Source organism: Nicotiana tabacum, chromosome 10 (genome assembly GCF_000715075.1).
Source record: "Nicotiana tabacum cultivar K326 chromosome 10, ASM71507v2, whole genome shotgun sequence".
In the NCBI taxonomy this organism is placed as follows: Eukaryota; Viridiplantae; Streptophyta; class Magnoliopsida; order Solanales; family Solanaceae; genus Nicotiana; species Nicotiana tabacum.
The window spans coordinates 40,644,143-40,661,881 of record NC_134089.1 but is presented as its reverse complement, the minus strand read 5'-3'; positions in this window follow the sequence as shown (position 1 = coordinate 40,661,881).

The following is a 17,739-nucleotide window of genomic DNA, read 5'->3' as shown; positions in this document are numbered from 1 at the left end:
GTTGGTTAATTGATCATTTCCTTCTCTTTTTATTTTTAGACAAAATAGCTAAGTAAAACACTACTAATTATCTAATGTTTTAAAAGAAAGACTAACATTACTATATTAAAGAAAATATAAAATATTACTCAATGTTTAGTGCATATGTACAACTTAAAATCAAAATAAATAAAAATATGTAATTTATTTTTTAAAAAAAACTTGATTACCATCGTTTTTTTTTCGATTTTATGAAAAATAAGAAAAATTAAAAGTTGATAGTCAAAACCAATGAGCTAAAATAAAGGAAAATAGTTTTGTAGTTTTTATTTTTAAGACAAACAACAACAACGACCCAGTAAAATCCCACAAGTGGGGTCTGGAAAATAAAGTTTATTTTTAAGACAAAATAAAGCAAAAAAGTTTAAAATATTCAAAATAGTACTGTTAGACCTAAAACTAATATCTAAGCGCTAAAAGGTATAAAATTTCGGGGAGGGTCAAAAATTACATGTCTACAGGTCTTCCTTATAAATTCGCATCAGAGAGCGCCAGTATGATGATCCGCATTTGCTTGTCCTTAAGGACAGAGTTCAGCATGATGATGCCAGAGATGTGACCATCGGTGATGATGGGGTGTTGAGGATGCAGGGCCAGATTTGCGTGCCCAATGTGGATGGGCTTCGGGAGTTGATCCTAGAGGAGGCCCATAGCTCGCGGTATTCCATTCATCCAGGTGCCACGAAGATGTATCAGGATTTGAGGCAGAACTATTGGTGGCAGAAAATGAAGAAAGATATTGTGGGATTTGTGGCTCGGCATCTCAATTGTCAGTAGGTGAAATATGAGCATCAGAGACCGGGTGTCTTGCTTCAAATAAGACCAGGATATATAGAAAGAACATTAATAGGAACTGTAAAATTATGGTTACAAAATTTATCAAGTGAAAGCTTAGACACATTAAGGAGTAATAAAAAACTTGACGGTACAACTACAACAACAGTTACAGATATATTAAATAAATATGAAATAGCAATAAGAAATGAATTTAGTAGTATGACAACAGAAGTAGAAGAACAAAATAAAGAAAAAATTACAAATAGAAATTTAATGACAAAATTAGCAATATGTAATATGTGTTATATAGATGAATATACTTGTGCATTTAGAGACTATTATTATAAAGGAACATATAGTCCAGATGAAAGTAAAGAGATAAGAAAATTATATTTTACAAAATTACCAGAACCCTTTAGCTCAAAAATAATAAAAAGTTGGAACGAAGCAGGACTAGCAGATACATTAGGAGTAAGGATAAAATTTCTACAAAACTGGTTTATAGAATTATGTGAAAAATATAAAGAAAACATGAAAATGGAAAAAATATTAGTAAAAAATTTGGCATGTTGCAAAAGTAGAATAGCACCCCAATTTGGCTGCACAGATAAATATTACAAAAAGGAAGGAAAGAAAAAGAAATTTAAATCAAAATATTCAAAGTATAAATATAGGAAACCAAGAAGAAGATATTATGTAAAAAATTATAAACATAAAAAACCATATAGGAAAAAGAAAAAACTAACAGAATGTACTTGCTATAATTGTGGAAAGCTAGGACACTTAGCCAAAGATTGTAAATTACCAAAAAAACCCAAAGAAGAAACAAATTACCGAAATATTGATAGATAATGATAAATATACACAAGTAGAATATGTAGATTATGAATTAAGCAGTGAAGACAGCATATATGAGATATCAGAAAACGAGTTCTCTGAAAATGAAATAAACAAGGATATAGAAGAGTCAGATGAAGAAAATTATGACTGAAAAAGATATACAAGTTATACAACAAGAAGAACACCAAGATGAACAATCTTCAGAACAAAAAATAATATTTGACGCTAATATATTTGAACAAATAAAAGGACAAGAATTGGATCTAAGTATAGACAAAATATTAGAAGTACCAACAATAAAGAATTGGTTTAAAAGACAAAAAGAAGAATACTATGTAGTAAGCCAAAGAGAACATATAATAGATTGTAAATACATCAAAGGTAAAGCACAAATACCAATTTTAAATAAAAGACTACTAAATAAAGAAATACAAGATATAAAAGCAAAAAATCCAATAAAATATGTACACTTAGGAGGAACGGAGATCCTAATAAAAGCATGTTTTAGGGAAGGAATAGATACCCCTATAGAAATATACTTGGCAGATGATAGGATTGTACAACCTATAGAAAAGAGTATAATAAGTGCTGTAAGAGGTAACTTAATATACCAAAAATTTAAATTTATAGTAAGTGCTAACTATTCAGTAGCAGTAGATGATAAAAATATAGATAAATCATTAGTATTATACTGGAAAATGTCTGGAATAGAATTAGCACCAGGAAGTAAAATATTCACAGCAAGATGTAAAAATCTATATGTCTTAACAACAAAACATAAGATAACAGCTAAAAATAAAATAAATAAAATAAAAATAGAAAATCCATTCGAAAGAATAGTATCAGTTATAGACAACAATGATTACAGTTATACAGAAATAGACATGGATGAAGATTTAGAAATAGTAAAAGAAAGATTAAGCACATCAAAACGAATAAATAATGAAATGCCAGAAACATCATCAAGAAGTACATCAAGAAGTACATCAAAAAGAATAAATTATACCACTCCACAAAAATTAATAGAACAAAAAATAGAAGAAATAAACCCACATCATTATTATATAACAGGAATAATGGACCAAAGAAAATATTTAATACTAATAAATACAGGGCAGGAAGAGAATTATGTTATAAGAGAACTAATACCAGAACAAGAGATAGTAACAATAGAACAACAAAATTCAGAACTACCAAAAGCGTTAAGAAAAAACGAAGAAACAACTGAAAAAGAATTAATTATTGGAGGAATACCAATATTAATAAATTTTAAAATATATCAAGGAGATAAAAATATTACACTAGGGATAAAATGGTTAGAAAAAGTCAAACCATATAAATTAGAAGATAGGCAATTAACAATAAGTTATGAAAATAAGAAAATAATAATAAAAAGAACTTTGATATAATGCCAAAGATATACATACTTTCCAAAATAATAGTAGAAGGATATTATAATAGATATTATACACCTATGGTGGATACAGGAGCAGATTCTAATATGTGTAGACATAATTGTTTACCAGAAAGTAAATGGGAAAAGCTAAAAACCCCCATAGTAGTAACAGGATTTAATAATGAAGGAAGTATGATAACATATAAAGCAAGAAATATAAAAATACAAATATGGGATAAAATATTAACCATAGAAGAAATATATAGTTACGAATTCACAAATAAAGATATATTATTAGGAATGCCATTTTTAGATAAATTATACCCACATATTATAACAAAAACACATTGGTGGTTTACTACCCCGTGTAAACAAAAATTAGGAGCAAAAAGAGTAAATAATAAAGTAAGAAAAACAACACCCTGGATTAAAGGAAGTGAAAAGATTACCCAAAAATTAGAAAATGTAATACAAAGTAACCATAATATAGAGATAATCATTTTCTCAATAAATAAGATAAAACCACTACAAGATAAACTAGAATTACTATATAATGATAATCCACTCCAAGGATGGGAAAAACATCAAACAAAAATAAAGATTGAACTAATAGATGAAAATAGCATAATAACACAAAAACCTTTAAAATACAATTTTAATGATTTAACAGAATTTAAAATGCATATAAAAGAATTATTAGATAATAACTACATACAAGAAAGTAATAGTAAACATACTAGCCCAGCATTTATAGTAAATAAGCATAGTGAACAAAAAAGAGGAAAAAGCCGTATGGTTATAGATTATAGAAACTTAAATGCAAAAACAAAAACATATAATTATCCGATACCAAATAAAATACTAAAAATTAGACAAATACAAGGATATAACTATTTTAGTAAATTTGACTGTAAATCAGGTTTTTACCATTTAAAACTAGAAGATGAATCTAAAAAGTTAACAGCATTCACAGTACCACAAGGATTTTACGAATGGAACGTATTACCTTTTGGATATAAAAATGCACCAGGTAGGTATCAACATTTTATGGATAATTACTTCAACCAATTAGAAAATTGTATAATATATATAGATGATATATTGCTATATTCTAGAACAGAGAACGAACATATAAAACTACTAGAAAAATTCATACACATTGTAGAAATATCAGGAATAAGTTTAAGTAAAAAGAAAGCAGAAGTAATGAAAAATCAAATAGAATTTTTAGGTATACAAATAGATAAAAACGGAATAAAAATGCAAACCCATGTAGTACAAAAAATAATTAACTTGAATGAAACACTTGATACAAAAAAGAAGTTACAATCATTTTTAGGATTGGTTAACCAAGTAAGAGAATATATTCCTAAATTAGCAGAAAACTTAAAACCATTACAGAAAAAATTAAAAAAGGACATAGAATATCATTTTGACGAAAAAGATAAAATACATATACAGAAGATAAAAAATATGTGTAAAAAATTACCAAAACTATATTTTCCAGATGAAAAGAAACAATTTACATATATTGTAGAAACTGATTCTAGTGATCACAGCTACGGAGGAGTTCTAAAATATAAATATGATAATGAAAAAATTGAACACCATTGTAGATATTATTCCGGATCATACACGGAACCACAATTAAAATGGGAAATAAATAGGAAAGAACTATTTGGATTATATAAATGTTTGTTAGCATTTGAGCCATATATTGTTTATAACAAATTTATAGTAAGAACAGATAATACACAAGTAAAATGGTGGATAACTCGGAAAGTACAGGATTCAGTAACTACAAAGGAAATAAGGAGACTTGTATTAAATATACAAAATTTTACATTTACAATTGAAGTAATACGGACTGACAAGAATGTTATTGCAGACTACCTATCAAGACAAAGGTACCCAAACAGATGAAAGCCAAGAATCAAAAGACATATTTACAATCCTTACTACTCTATCCTTACAGATGGAGAGTATGGGAAAAAGATTACAACAGCTAGAAAGTCAGCAGCATGACTATAAAAATGCGGAGCTAAGTCAATCGGAAGACTCTAAACTTCCAGAGGTAGAAGGAGACGTTGGGAAACTCCAAAAAACCCATAACACAGTTGCTTTATATACAGCTGCAGGTACAAGCAAACAAGTTAGCAAAAAGCCACATATCAATGTAAACCTAAATACCGTATTTGATAAGCCATTTACATCAAAAAAGCCAAGAGAAGCAATAGTTATAGCCCCACAAACTTCAACCTATGCTAATAGCCTACACCACAACAAAAAGGTATATAACCATATTACTCAAACATATATTGAGAATATATATAAAATCCAGACATTTCTGAACCTAAACCCTAGATCAACAACTACTACAGATCCAACACAAGATTATGTAACCCAAAAACTACAGGGATATAATAGGCTTATAGCCCAGCCAAAAACAAAAGCAAACCTAGTAAAAACATGTTACAACTACGGACTACTTAGCACAGTATATACCCATGACGGAGAAGAAATAATTGGAATACCAGAGCTATACAAAGCATTTGTCACCTTCAAGAGAATTACAAAAGGCAACCTATTCTTCATCAAATTCTATACAGCACCAGCGGAAATACTATATGATGAAATAAAACCCATAATACAGGTGATAAAAATAGGACTAACACGAGATATGATAATACCGGAAGAGATAGAGAAACAACCGGAGATACAGAAAATGGAGATACCAAGTTTCTATGCTAATAAAAGAATAATTGGTATAGCAACTATTATTCAAGAACTAGCTAACAATTATCTACAAGGAAATGCTATCTGGAGCTACTATTCCAGAGACCAATTGATGATATATGCCAACTCGAAGGAACTACGACAAGGAGATATGGATGAAGTCCAGAAATGGATTTTATCATTATTAAAACCAGAAATGCAACCAACTACCAGAGCATTGAAAAAAGAATTTATTTCAAACGAGTTATTAACAAGATACTGCAAACTAGTAGGACACAAATATCCAGACCACATATGTTCAAAGTGCAACGGAGATGATAACTATGTACCAGAAGTCCAACTAGAATGAAGGTATCAACAAGAAGACAAAAGAAGAAGACAGCTACTGGAAACATATAATGTAAAGTAAATAGTACTAGTCGCATTCATGAACAGTAAAGGTCGTTCATGAATAGTAAGAGTCATAAAGTAAATAGTATATGTCATAATCATGAACAGTAAAGGTCGTTCATGAATAGTAAGAGTCATAAAGTAAATAGTATATGTCATAATCATGAACAGTAAAGGTCGTTCATGAATAGTAGGAGTCATTTGTAAACAGTAAGAGTCGTTTTAATTTTCTTTATATAGAATGTAAATCCGAGGAAGGAGGACATCCTCACCCTTACCTTCTCTCTCTAATATTCTCTCTTATCTTCTCTCTTGTAAGAAATATCTGAGTTAATTACAAGTATCTAAAACAGCTATGGAGCATTCAAACGAGTTACAAAACCAGGTAAGTTTATTTATAATCATGTTTAACTAAACTCTTATATTCCTTATAATCTCTTAAAAATCATAATTGTTTATCATGTTATAGTACTGTTATAAAGAACATCTTGAGAAAGTTTGCCTGTCTAATAATGCTGAGAGTAGTTAAGCCCAGACTATGCCATCCTAAAGTGGAAACCAGTAGGCAAGGAAGCCGTTTAGGGGAGTACACAGAGTTGAGGCGCTGTTAGGGTAAATGATTGAAGCATGAAAAACATGGTAGTGACCAGAAAAGATTGTTCAGTATAACTTATTAAAATATGATAAACTCTATGATAAACAAAGAGGTTAGAGGGAATATGTTTAGTAAACACATGATAAGGATAAATAATAAATCTAAATGAACAACCACACGTATTTATTAGAAGAAAATATTGACTACAAAATACTTATGTTATATATCTTTAAGAGACTTAATAACGATGTTAAAAGAAAAATTTACGATATTTTAGTTACTTTTGAAATAATATATGTAATGGAACAAGCATTTACGGAACTAATTGTATCACATGAAATAGATATATTAGATCTATATGAACTAGATTTATATTCAGACTAATGATCACATATCAAGTTAATAAAATCTTTTTATAAATGAAACATAACACTTTTCATTATATAAGATTCTATAATACCCAGAAATGGAAACTTCTTAAAAACCTCAGTAACATAAATAGAAAAATAGATTGTGTTAAATACAATATTAAAACCTGCAAAGATATTATTAGATATAATAAATTACGTAATAAAGCTTTACTAACTATAGAAAATGAAATTGAATTTTATGAAGATAAACTTGAAAGTTATCAACACAGAAAAGAAATAACACTGAGAAATATAGAAACCATGGATATATGTATCAACAGGTATACATCTCAGTATTAATATGAACAAATCAAAAATTGATAGTTACAAATATTTTAAGTACTGGTTAGAAATTCTAAAACATATAAATATGTCAAAAATAATATTAGAAAAAAATATAGAAGAATATCAAAAAACTAAAGATATTAAATACTTAGAATACACACTTGAAAATATAAAAGAAATTTCAAGGTTAGCTACAGATAATCATGAAAAAGCATTTAATTCCACAACTACATAAAAAAGATCCTATGAAAAATAAGATGAACTCAAACAACCCCCCCCCCCCAAATTGGTATCAGAGCTATGAAAAATAAACATTTATATTAAGAAACAAATCATGAAAAATAACACTGACATTAATAGTACAAACCCGCAAAACAGTGAAACAATCAAAATAACTAAGAAATCGCAGAAAATTAGGAAGAAACTAAAGAAACTATATATAGAATATGAATACTTAAGTATCACAAAAATAAACAAAGCTAGGCTGTCCAAATTAATCGATATAATATCTAAAACAGAATATAAATATGTTTGTTATCTAAAGGATAAAAGATGAATAAAGAAGAATTCGCATTAGAAGAGAAAACATATGAGAATCCAGAAGGATTAAAAATAACAATAATATTTTCTAACTTAGGAAGAAGATATAAAAAAATAGGAAATAACCTAAACTTAATGTTAGAAAAAGAAACTGTAAAACTAGAGGATAGTTTAACCGTCATGGTTAGAATAACAAAAGAAAACGAAGAAATAGATAGAAAACGAGAGATTAAAGAAATACAACAGCAAGCTAAAGAAAAAATACAACAGATAGAGGAAGTAAAAAACACTAAAATAACAGAATTAGAAAAAGAATTAGAGATGCTAAAACAGATGTATGCAAATAAACTAAAAGAAAAGGAAAAACGTAAAGAAGAAGAAGAAGAACTAAAACTAACAAATGAGATAGAAAGATTCAAATTACAGTTAGAAGAAGTACAGGAGAGTCCATCAAAAATAAGTATAAACGAAATAAATGACCAAAGTGATAAAGACACAGAACTAGGAGAAAACTATTCAGAAACAAGTGAAACATACACAGAACTTATAGAAAAAACAGAAAAGATAAAAATAAACCCAGAAATAAATACAGGAGATATGAACGAAGATAAACCAAGCATATCAGGAATAAAAAATCCAAAACAATTAAACCCAACCTATTACAGAGTAAGTTATGATGCATATGACAGAAACAAAACATTATGGGATAAAAGGTTAAATAAGAAATGGGCACCAAGACAGATAACTGAACAATATAATTTTTTAGATCTAGATTGTGTAGCAGATATAAATAAAACAATACAATTATGGATAGGATATATCTCAAAACAACTAATAGATAATAAAATAACAATAACGGAAACACCAGGATATATAGAAAGAACATTAATAGGAACTGTAAAATTATGGTTACAAAATTTATCAAGTGAAAGCTTAGACACATTAAGGAGTAATAAAAAACTTGACGGTACAACTACAACAACAGTTACAGATATATTAAATAAATATGAAATAGCAATAAGAAATGAATTTAGTAGTATGACAACAGAAGTAGAAGAACAAAATAAAGAAAAAATTACAAATAGAAATTTAATGACAAAATTAGCAATATGTAATATGTGTTATATAGATGAATATACTTGTGCATTTAGAGACTATTATTATAAAGGAACATATAGTCCAGATGAAAGTAAAGAGATAAGAAAATTATATTTTACAAAATTACCAGAACCCTTTAGCTCAAAAATAATAAAAAGTTGGAACGAAGCAGGACTAGCAGATACATTAGGAGTAAGGATAAAATTTCTACAAAACTGGTTTATAGAATTATGTGAAAAATATAAAGAAAACATGAAAATGGAAAAAATATTAGTAAAAAATTTGGCATGTTGCAAAAGTAGAATAGCACCCCAATTTGACTGCACAGATAAATATTACAAAAAAGAAGGAAAGAAAAAGAAATTTAAATCAAAATATTCAAAGTATAAATATAGGAAACCAAGAAGAAGATATTATGTAAAAAATTATAAACATAAAAAACCATATAGGAAAAAGAAAAACTAACAGAATGTACTTGCTATAATTGTGGAAAGCTAGGACACTTAGCGAAAGATTGTAAATTACCAAAAAAACCCAAAGAAGAAACAAATTACCGAAATATTGATAGATAATGATAAATATACACAAGTAGAATATGTAGATTATGAATTAAGCAGTGAAGACAGCATATATGAGATATCAGAAAACGAGTTCTCTGAAAATGAAATAAACAAGGATATAGAAGAGTCAGATGAAGAAAATTATGACTGAAAAAGATATACAAATTATACAACAAGAAGAACACCAAGATGAACAATCTTCAGAACAAAAAATAATATTTGACGCTAATATATTTGAACAAATAAAAGGAAAAGAATTGGATCTAAGTATAGACAAAATATTAGAAGTACCAACAATAAAGAATTGGTTTAAAAGACAAAAAGAAGAATACTATGTAGTAAGCCAAAGAGAACATATAATAGATTGTAAATACATCAAAGGTAAAGCACAAATACCAATTTTAAATAAAAGACTACTAAATAAAGAAATACAAGATATAAAAGCAAAAAATCCAATAAAATATGTACACTTAGGAGGAACGGAGATCCTAATAAAAGCATGTTTTAGGGAAGGAATAGATACCCCTATAGAAATATACTTGGCAGATGATAGGATTGTACAACCTATAGAAAAGAGTATAATAAGTGCTGTAAGAGGTAACTTAATATACCAAAAATTTAAATTTATAGTAAGTGCTAACTATTCAGTAGCAGTAGATGATAAAAATATAGATAAATCATTAGTATTATACTGGAAAATGTCTGGAATAGAATTAGCACCAGGAAGTAAAATATTCACAGCAAGATGTAAAAATCTATATGTCTTAACAACAAAACATAAGATAACAGCTAAAAATAAAATAAATAAAATAAAAATAGAAAATCCATTCGAAAGAATAGTATCAGTTATAGACAACAATGATTACAGTTATACAGAAATAGACATGGATGAAGATTTAGAAATAGTAAAAGAAAGATTAAGCACATCAAAACGAATAAATAATGAAATGCCAGAAACATCATCAAGAAGTACATCAAGAAGTACATCAAAAAGATTAAATTATACCACTCCACAAAAATTAATAGAACAAAAAATAGAAGAAATAAACCCACATCATTATTATATAACAGGAATAATGGACCAAAGAAAATATTTAATACTAATAAATACAGGGCAGGAAGAGAATTATGTTATAAGAGAACTAATACCAGAACAAGAGATAGTAACAATAGAACAACAAAATTCAGAACTACCAAAAGCGTTAAGAAAAAACGAAGAAACAACTGAAAAAGAATTAATTATTGGAGGAATACCAATATTAATAAATTTTAAAATATATCAAGGAGATAAAAATATTACACTAGGGATAAAATGGTTAGAAAAAGTCAAACCATATAAATTAGAAGATAGGCAATTAACAATAAGTTATGAAAATAAGAAAATAATAATAAAAAGAACTTTGATATAATGCCAAAGATATACATACTTTCCAAAATAATAGTAGAAGGATATTATAATAGATATTATACACCTATGGTGGATACATGAGCAGAAGCTAATATGTGTAGACATAATTGTTTACCAGAAAGTAAATGGGAAAAGCTAAAAACCCCCATAGTAGTAACAGGATTTAATAATGAAGGAAGTATGATAACATATAAAGCAAGAAATATAAAAATACAAATATGGGATAAAATATTAACCATAGAAGAAATATATAGTTACGAATTCACAAATAAAGATATATTATTAGGAATGCCATTTTTAGATAAATTATACCCACATATTATAACAAAAACACATTGGTGGTTTACTACCCCGTGTAAACAAAAATTAGGAGCAAAAAGAGTAAATAATAAAGTAAGAAAAACAACACCCTGGATTAAAGGAAGTGAAAAGATTACCCAAAAATTAGAAAATGTAATACAAAGTAACCATAATATAGAGATAATCATTTTCTCAATAAATAAGATAAAACCACTACAAGATAAACTAGAATTACTATATAATGATAATCCACTCCAAGGATGGGAAAAACATCAAACAAAAATAAAGATTGAACTAATAGATGAAAATAGCATAATAACACAAAAACCTTTAAAATACAATTTTAATGATTTAACAGAATTTAAAATGCATATAAAAGAATTATTAGATAATAACTACATACAAGAAAGTAATAGTAAACATACTAGCCCAGCATTTATAGTAAATAAGCATAGTGAACAAAAAAGAGGAAAAAGCCGTATGGTTATAGATTATAGAAACTTAAATGCAAAAACAAAAACATATAATTATCCGATACCAAATAAAATACTAAAAATTAGACAAATACAAGGATATAACTATTTTAGTAAATTTGACTGTAAATCAGGATTTTACCATTTAAAACTAGAAGATGAATCTAAAAAGTTAACAGCATTCACAGTACCACAAGGATTTTACGAATGGAACGTATTACCTTTTGGATATAAAAATGCACCAGGTAGGTATCAACATTTTATGGATAATTACTTCAACCAATTAGAAAATTGTATAATATATATAGATGATATATTGCTATATTCTAGAACAGAGAACGAACATATAAAACTACTAGAAAAATTCATACACATTGTAGAAATATCAGGAATAAGTTTAAGTAAAAAGAAAGCAGAAGTAATGAAAAATCAAATAGAATTTTTAGGTATACAAATAGATAAAAACGGAATAAAATGCAAACCCATGTAGTACAAAAAATAATTAACTTGAATGAAACACTTGATACAAAAAAGAAGTTACAATCATTTTTAGGATTGGTTAACCAAGTAAGAGAATATATTCCTAAATTAGCAGAAAACTTAAAACCATTACAGAAAAAATTAAAAAAGGACATAGAATATCATTTTGACGAAAAAGATAAAATACATATACAGAAGATAAAAAATATGTGTAAAAAATTACCAAAACTATATTTTCCAGATGAAAAGAAACAATTTACATATATTGTAGAAACTGATTCTAGTGATCACAGCTACGGAGGAGTTCTAAAATATAAATATGATAATGAAAAAATTGAACACCATTGTAGATATTATTCCGGATCATACACGAAACCACAATTAAAATGGGAAATAAATAGGAAAGAACTATTTGGATTATATAAATGTTTGTTAGCATTTGAGCCATATATTGTTTATAACAAATTTATAGTAAGAACAGATAATACACAAGTAAAATGGTGGATAACTCGGAAAGTACAGGATTCAGTAACTACAAAGGAAATAAGGAGACTTGTATTAAATATACAAAATTTTACATTTACAATTGAAGTAATACGGACTGACAAGAATGTTATTGCAGACTACCTATCAAGACAAAGGTACCCAAACAGATGAAAGCCAAGAATCAAAAGACATATTTACAATCCTTACTACTCTATCCTTACAGATGGAGAGTATGGGAAAAAGATTACAACAGCTAGAAAGTCAGCAGCATGACTATAAAAATGCGGAGCTAAGTCAATCGGAAGACTCTAAACTTCCAGAGGTAGAAGGAGACGTTGGGAAACTCCAAAAAACCCATAACACAGTTGCTTTATATACAGCTGCAGGTACAAGCAAACAAGTTAGCAAAAAGCCACATATCAATGTAAACCTAAATACCGTATTTGATAAGCCATTTACATCAAAAAAGCCAAGAGAAGCAATAGTTATAGCCCCACAAACTTCAACCTATGCTAATAGCCTACACCACAACAAAAAGGTATATAACCATATTACTCAAACATATATTGAGAATATATATAAAATCCAGACATTTCTGAACCTAAACCCTAGATCAACAACTACTACAGATCCAACACAAGATTATGTAACCCAAAAACTACAGGGATATAATAGGCTTATAGCCCAGCCAAAAACAAAAGCAAACCTAGTAAAAACATGTTACAACTACGGACTACTTAGCACAGTATATACCCATGACGGAGAAGAAATAATTGGAATACCAGAGCTATACAAAGCATTTGTCACCTTCAAGAGAATTACAAAAGACAACCTATTCTTCATCAAATTCTATACAGCACCAGCGGAAATACTATATGATGAAATAAAACCCATAATACAGGTGATAAAAATAGGACTAACACGAGATATGATAATACCGGAAGAGATAGAGAAACAACCGGAGATACAGAAAATGGAGATACCAAGTTTCTATGCTAATAAAAGAATAATTGGTATAGCAACTATTATTCAAGAACTAGCTAACAATTATCTACAAGGAAATGCTATCTGGAGCTACTATTCCAGAGACCAATTGATGATATATGCCAACTCGAAGGAACTACGACAAGGAGATATGGATGAAGTCCAGAAATGGATTTTATCATTATTAAAACCAGAAATGCAACCAACTACCAGAGCATTGAAAAAAGAATTTATTTCAAACGAGTTATTAACAAGATACTGCAAACTAGTAGGACACAAATATCCAGACCACATATGTTCAAAGTGCAACGGAGATGATAACTATGTACCAGAAGTCCAACTAGAATGAAGGTATCAACAAGAAGACAAAAGAAGAAGACAGCTACTGGAAACATATAATGTAAAGTAAATAGTACTAGTCGCATTCATGAACAGTAAAGGTCATTCATGAATAGTAAGAGTCATAAAGTAAATAGTATATGTCATAATCATGAACAGTAAAGGTCGTTCATGAATAGTAAGAGTCATAAAGTAAATAGTATATGTCATAATCATGAACAGTAAAGGTCGTTCATGAATAGTAGGAGTCATTTGTAAACAGTAAGAGTCGTTTTAATTTTCTTTATATAGAATGTAAATCCGAGGAAGGAGGACATCCTCACCCTTACCTTCTCTCTCTAATATTCTCTCTTATCTTCTCTCTTGTAAGAAATATCTGAGTTAATTACAAGTATCTAAAACAGCTATGGAGCATTCAAACGAGTTACAAAACCAGGTAAGTTTATTTATAATCATGTTTAACTAAACTCTTATATTCCTTATAATCTCTTAAAAATCATAATTGTTTATCATGTTATAGTACTGTTATAAAGAACATCTTGAGAAAGTTTGCCTGTCTAATAATGCTGAGAGTAGTTAAGCCCAGACTATGCCATCCTAAAGTGGAAACCAATAGGCAAGGAAGCCGTTTAGGGGAGTACACAGAGTTGAGGCGCTGTTAGGGTAAATGATTGAAGCATGAAAAACATGGTAGTGACCAGAAAAGATTGTTCAGTATAACTTATTAAAATATGATAAACTCTATGATAAACAAAGAGGTTAGAGGGAATATGTTTAGTAAACACATGATAAGGATAAATAATAAATCTAAATGAACAACCACACGTATTTATTAGAAGAAAATATTGACTACAAAATACTTATGTTATATATCTTTAAGAGACTTAATAACGATGTTAAAAGAAAAATTTACGATATTTTAGTTACTTTTGAAATAATATATGTAATGGAACAAGCATTTACGGAACTAATTGTATCACATGAAATAGATATATTAGATCTATATGAACTAGATTTATATTCAGACTAATGATCACATATCAAGTTAATAAAATCTTTTTATAAATGAAACATAACACTTTTCATTATATAAGATTCTATAATACCCAGAAATGGAAACTTCTTAAAAACCTCAGTAACATAAATAGAAAAATAGATTGTGTTAAATACAATATTAAAACCTGTAAAGATATTATTAGATATAATAAATTACGTAATAAAGCTTTACTAACTATAGAAAATGAAATTGAATTTTATAAACTTGAAAGTTATCAACACAGAAAAGAAATAACACTGAGAAATATAGAAACCATGGATATATGTATCAACAGGTATACATCTCAGTATTAATATGAACAAATCAAAAATTGATAGTTACAAATATTTTAAGTACTGGTTAGAAATTCTAAAACATATAAATATGTCAAAAATAATATTAGAAAAAAATATAGAAGAATATCAAAAAACTAAAGATATTAAATACTTAGAATACACACTTGAAAATATAAAAGAAATTTCAAGGTTAGCTACAGATAATCATGAAAAAGCATTTAATTCCACAACTACATAAAAAAGATCCTATGAAAAATAAGATGAACTCAAACAACCCCCCCAAATTGGTATCAGAGCTATGAAAAATAAACATTTATATTAAGAAGCAAATCATTGCATTTAATTCCCAATATAACTGAGATATATTGTTATTGTATCAGAGCATGAAAAACTGAGATTTGTTAGGGTCCATTCAAAGTTTCCGTTAGGGTAAATGATCTAATATTATTTTTGACATATTTATATGTTTTAAAATTTCTAACCAGTACTTAAAATATTTGTAACTATCAATTTTTTATTTGTTCATATTAATACTGAGATGTATACCTGTTGATACATATATCCATGGTTTCTATATTTCTCAGTGTTATTTCTTTTCTGTGTTGATAACTTTCAAGTTTATCTTCATAAAATTCAATTTCATTTTCTATAGTTAGTAAAGCTTTATTACGTAATTTATTATATCTAATAATATCTTTGCAGGTTTTAATATTGTATTTAACACAATCTATTTTTCTATTTATGTTACTGAGGTTTTTAAGAAGTTTCCATTTCTGGGTATTATAGAATCTTATATAATGAAAAGTGTTATGTTTCATTTATAAAAAGATTTTATTAACTTGATATGTGATCATTAGTCTGAATATAAATCTAGTTCATATAGATCTAATATATCTATTTCATGTGATACAATTAGTTCCGTAAATGCTTGTTCCATTACATATATTATTTCAAAAGTAACTAAAATATCGTAAATTTTTCTTTTAACATCGTTATTAAGTCTCTTAAAGATATATAACATAAGTATTTTGTAGTCAATATTTTCTTCTAATAAATACGTGTGGTTGTTCATTTAGATTTATTATTTATCCTTATCATGTGTTTACTAAACATATTCCCTCTAACCTCTTTGTTTATCATAGAGTTTATCATATTTTAATAAGTTATACTGAACAATCTTTTCTGGTCACTACCATGTTTTTCATGCTTCAATCATTTACCCTAACAGCGCCTCAACTCTGTGTACTCCCCTAAACGGCTTCCTTGCCTACTGGTTTCCACTTTAGGATGGCATAGTCTGGGCTTAACTACTCTCAGCATTATTAGACAGGCAAACTTTCTCAAGATGTTCTTTATAACAGTACTATAACATGATAAACAATTATGATTTTTAAGAGATTATAAGGAATATAAGAGTTTAGTTAAACATGATTATAAATAAACTTACCTGGTTTTGTAACTCGTTTGAATGCTCCATAGCTGTTTTAGATACTTGTAATTAACTCAGATATTTCTTACAAGAGAGAAGATAAGAGAGAATATTAGAGAGAGAAGGTAAGGGTGAGGATGTCCTCCTTCCTCGGATTTACATTCTATATAAAGAAAATTAAAACGACTCTTACTGTTTACAAATGACTCCTACTATTCATGAACGACCTTTACTGTTCATGATTATGACATATACTATTTACTTTATGACTCTTACTATTCATGAACGACCTTTACTGTTCATGATTATGACATATACTATTTACTTTATGACTCTTACTATTCATGAACGACCTTTACTGTTCATGAATGCGACTAGTACTATTTACTTTACATTATATGTTTCCAGTAGCTGTCTTCTTCTTTTGTCTTCTTGTTGATACCTTCATTCTAGTTGGACTTCTGGTACATAGTTATCATCTCCGTTGCACTTTGAACATATGTGGTCTGGATATTTGTGTCCTACTAGTTTGCAGTATCTTGTTAATAACTCGTTTGAAATAAATTCTTTTTTCAATGCTCTGGTAGTTGGTTGCATTTCTGGTTTTAATAATGATAAAATCCATTTCTGGACTTCATCCATATCTCCTTGTCGTAGTTCCTTCGAGTTGGCATATATCATCAATTGGTCTCTGGAATAGTAGCTCCAGATAGCATTTCCTTGTAGATAATTGTTAGCTAGTTCTTGAATAATAGTTGCTATACTAATTATTCTTTTATTAGCATAGAAACTTGGTATCTCCATTTTCTGTATCTCCGGTTGTTTCTCTATCTCTTCCGGTA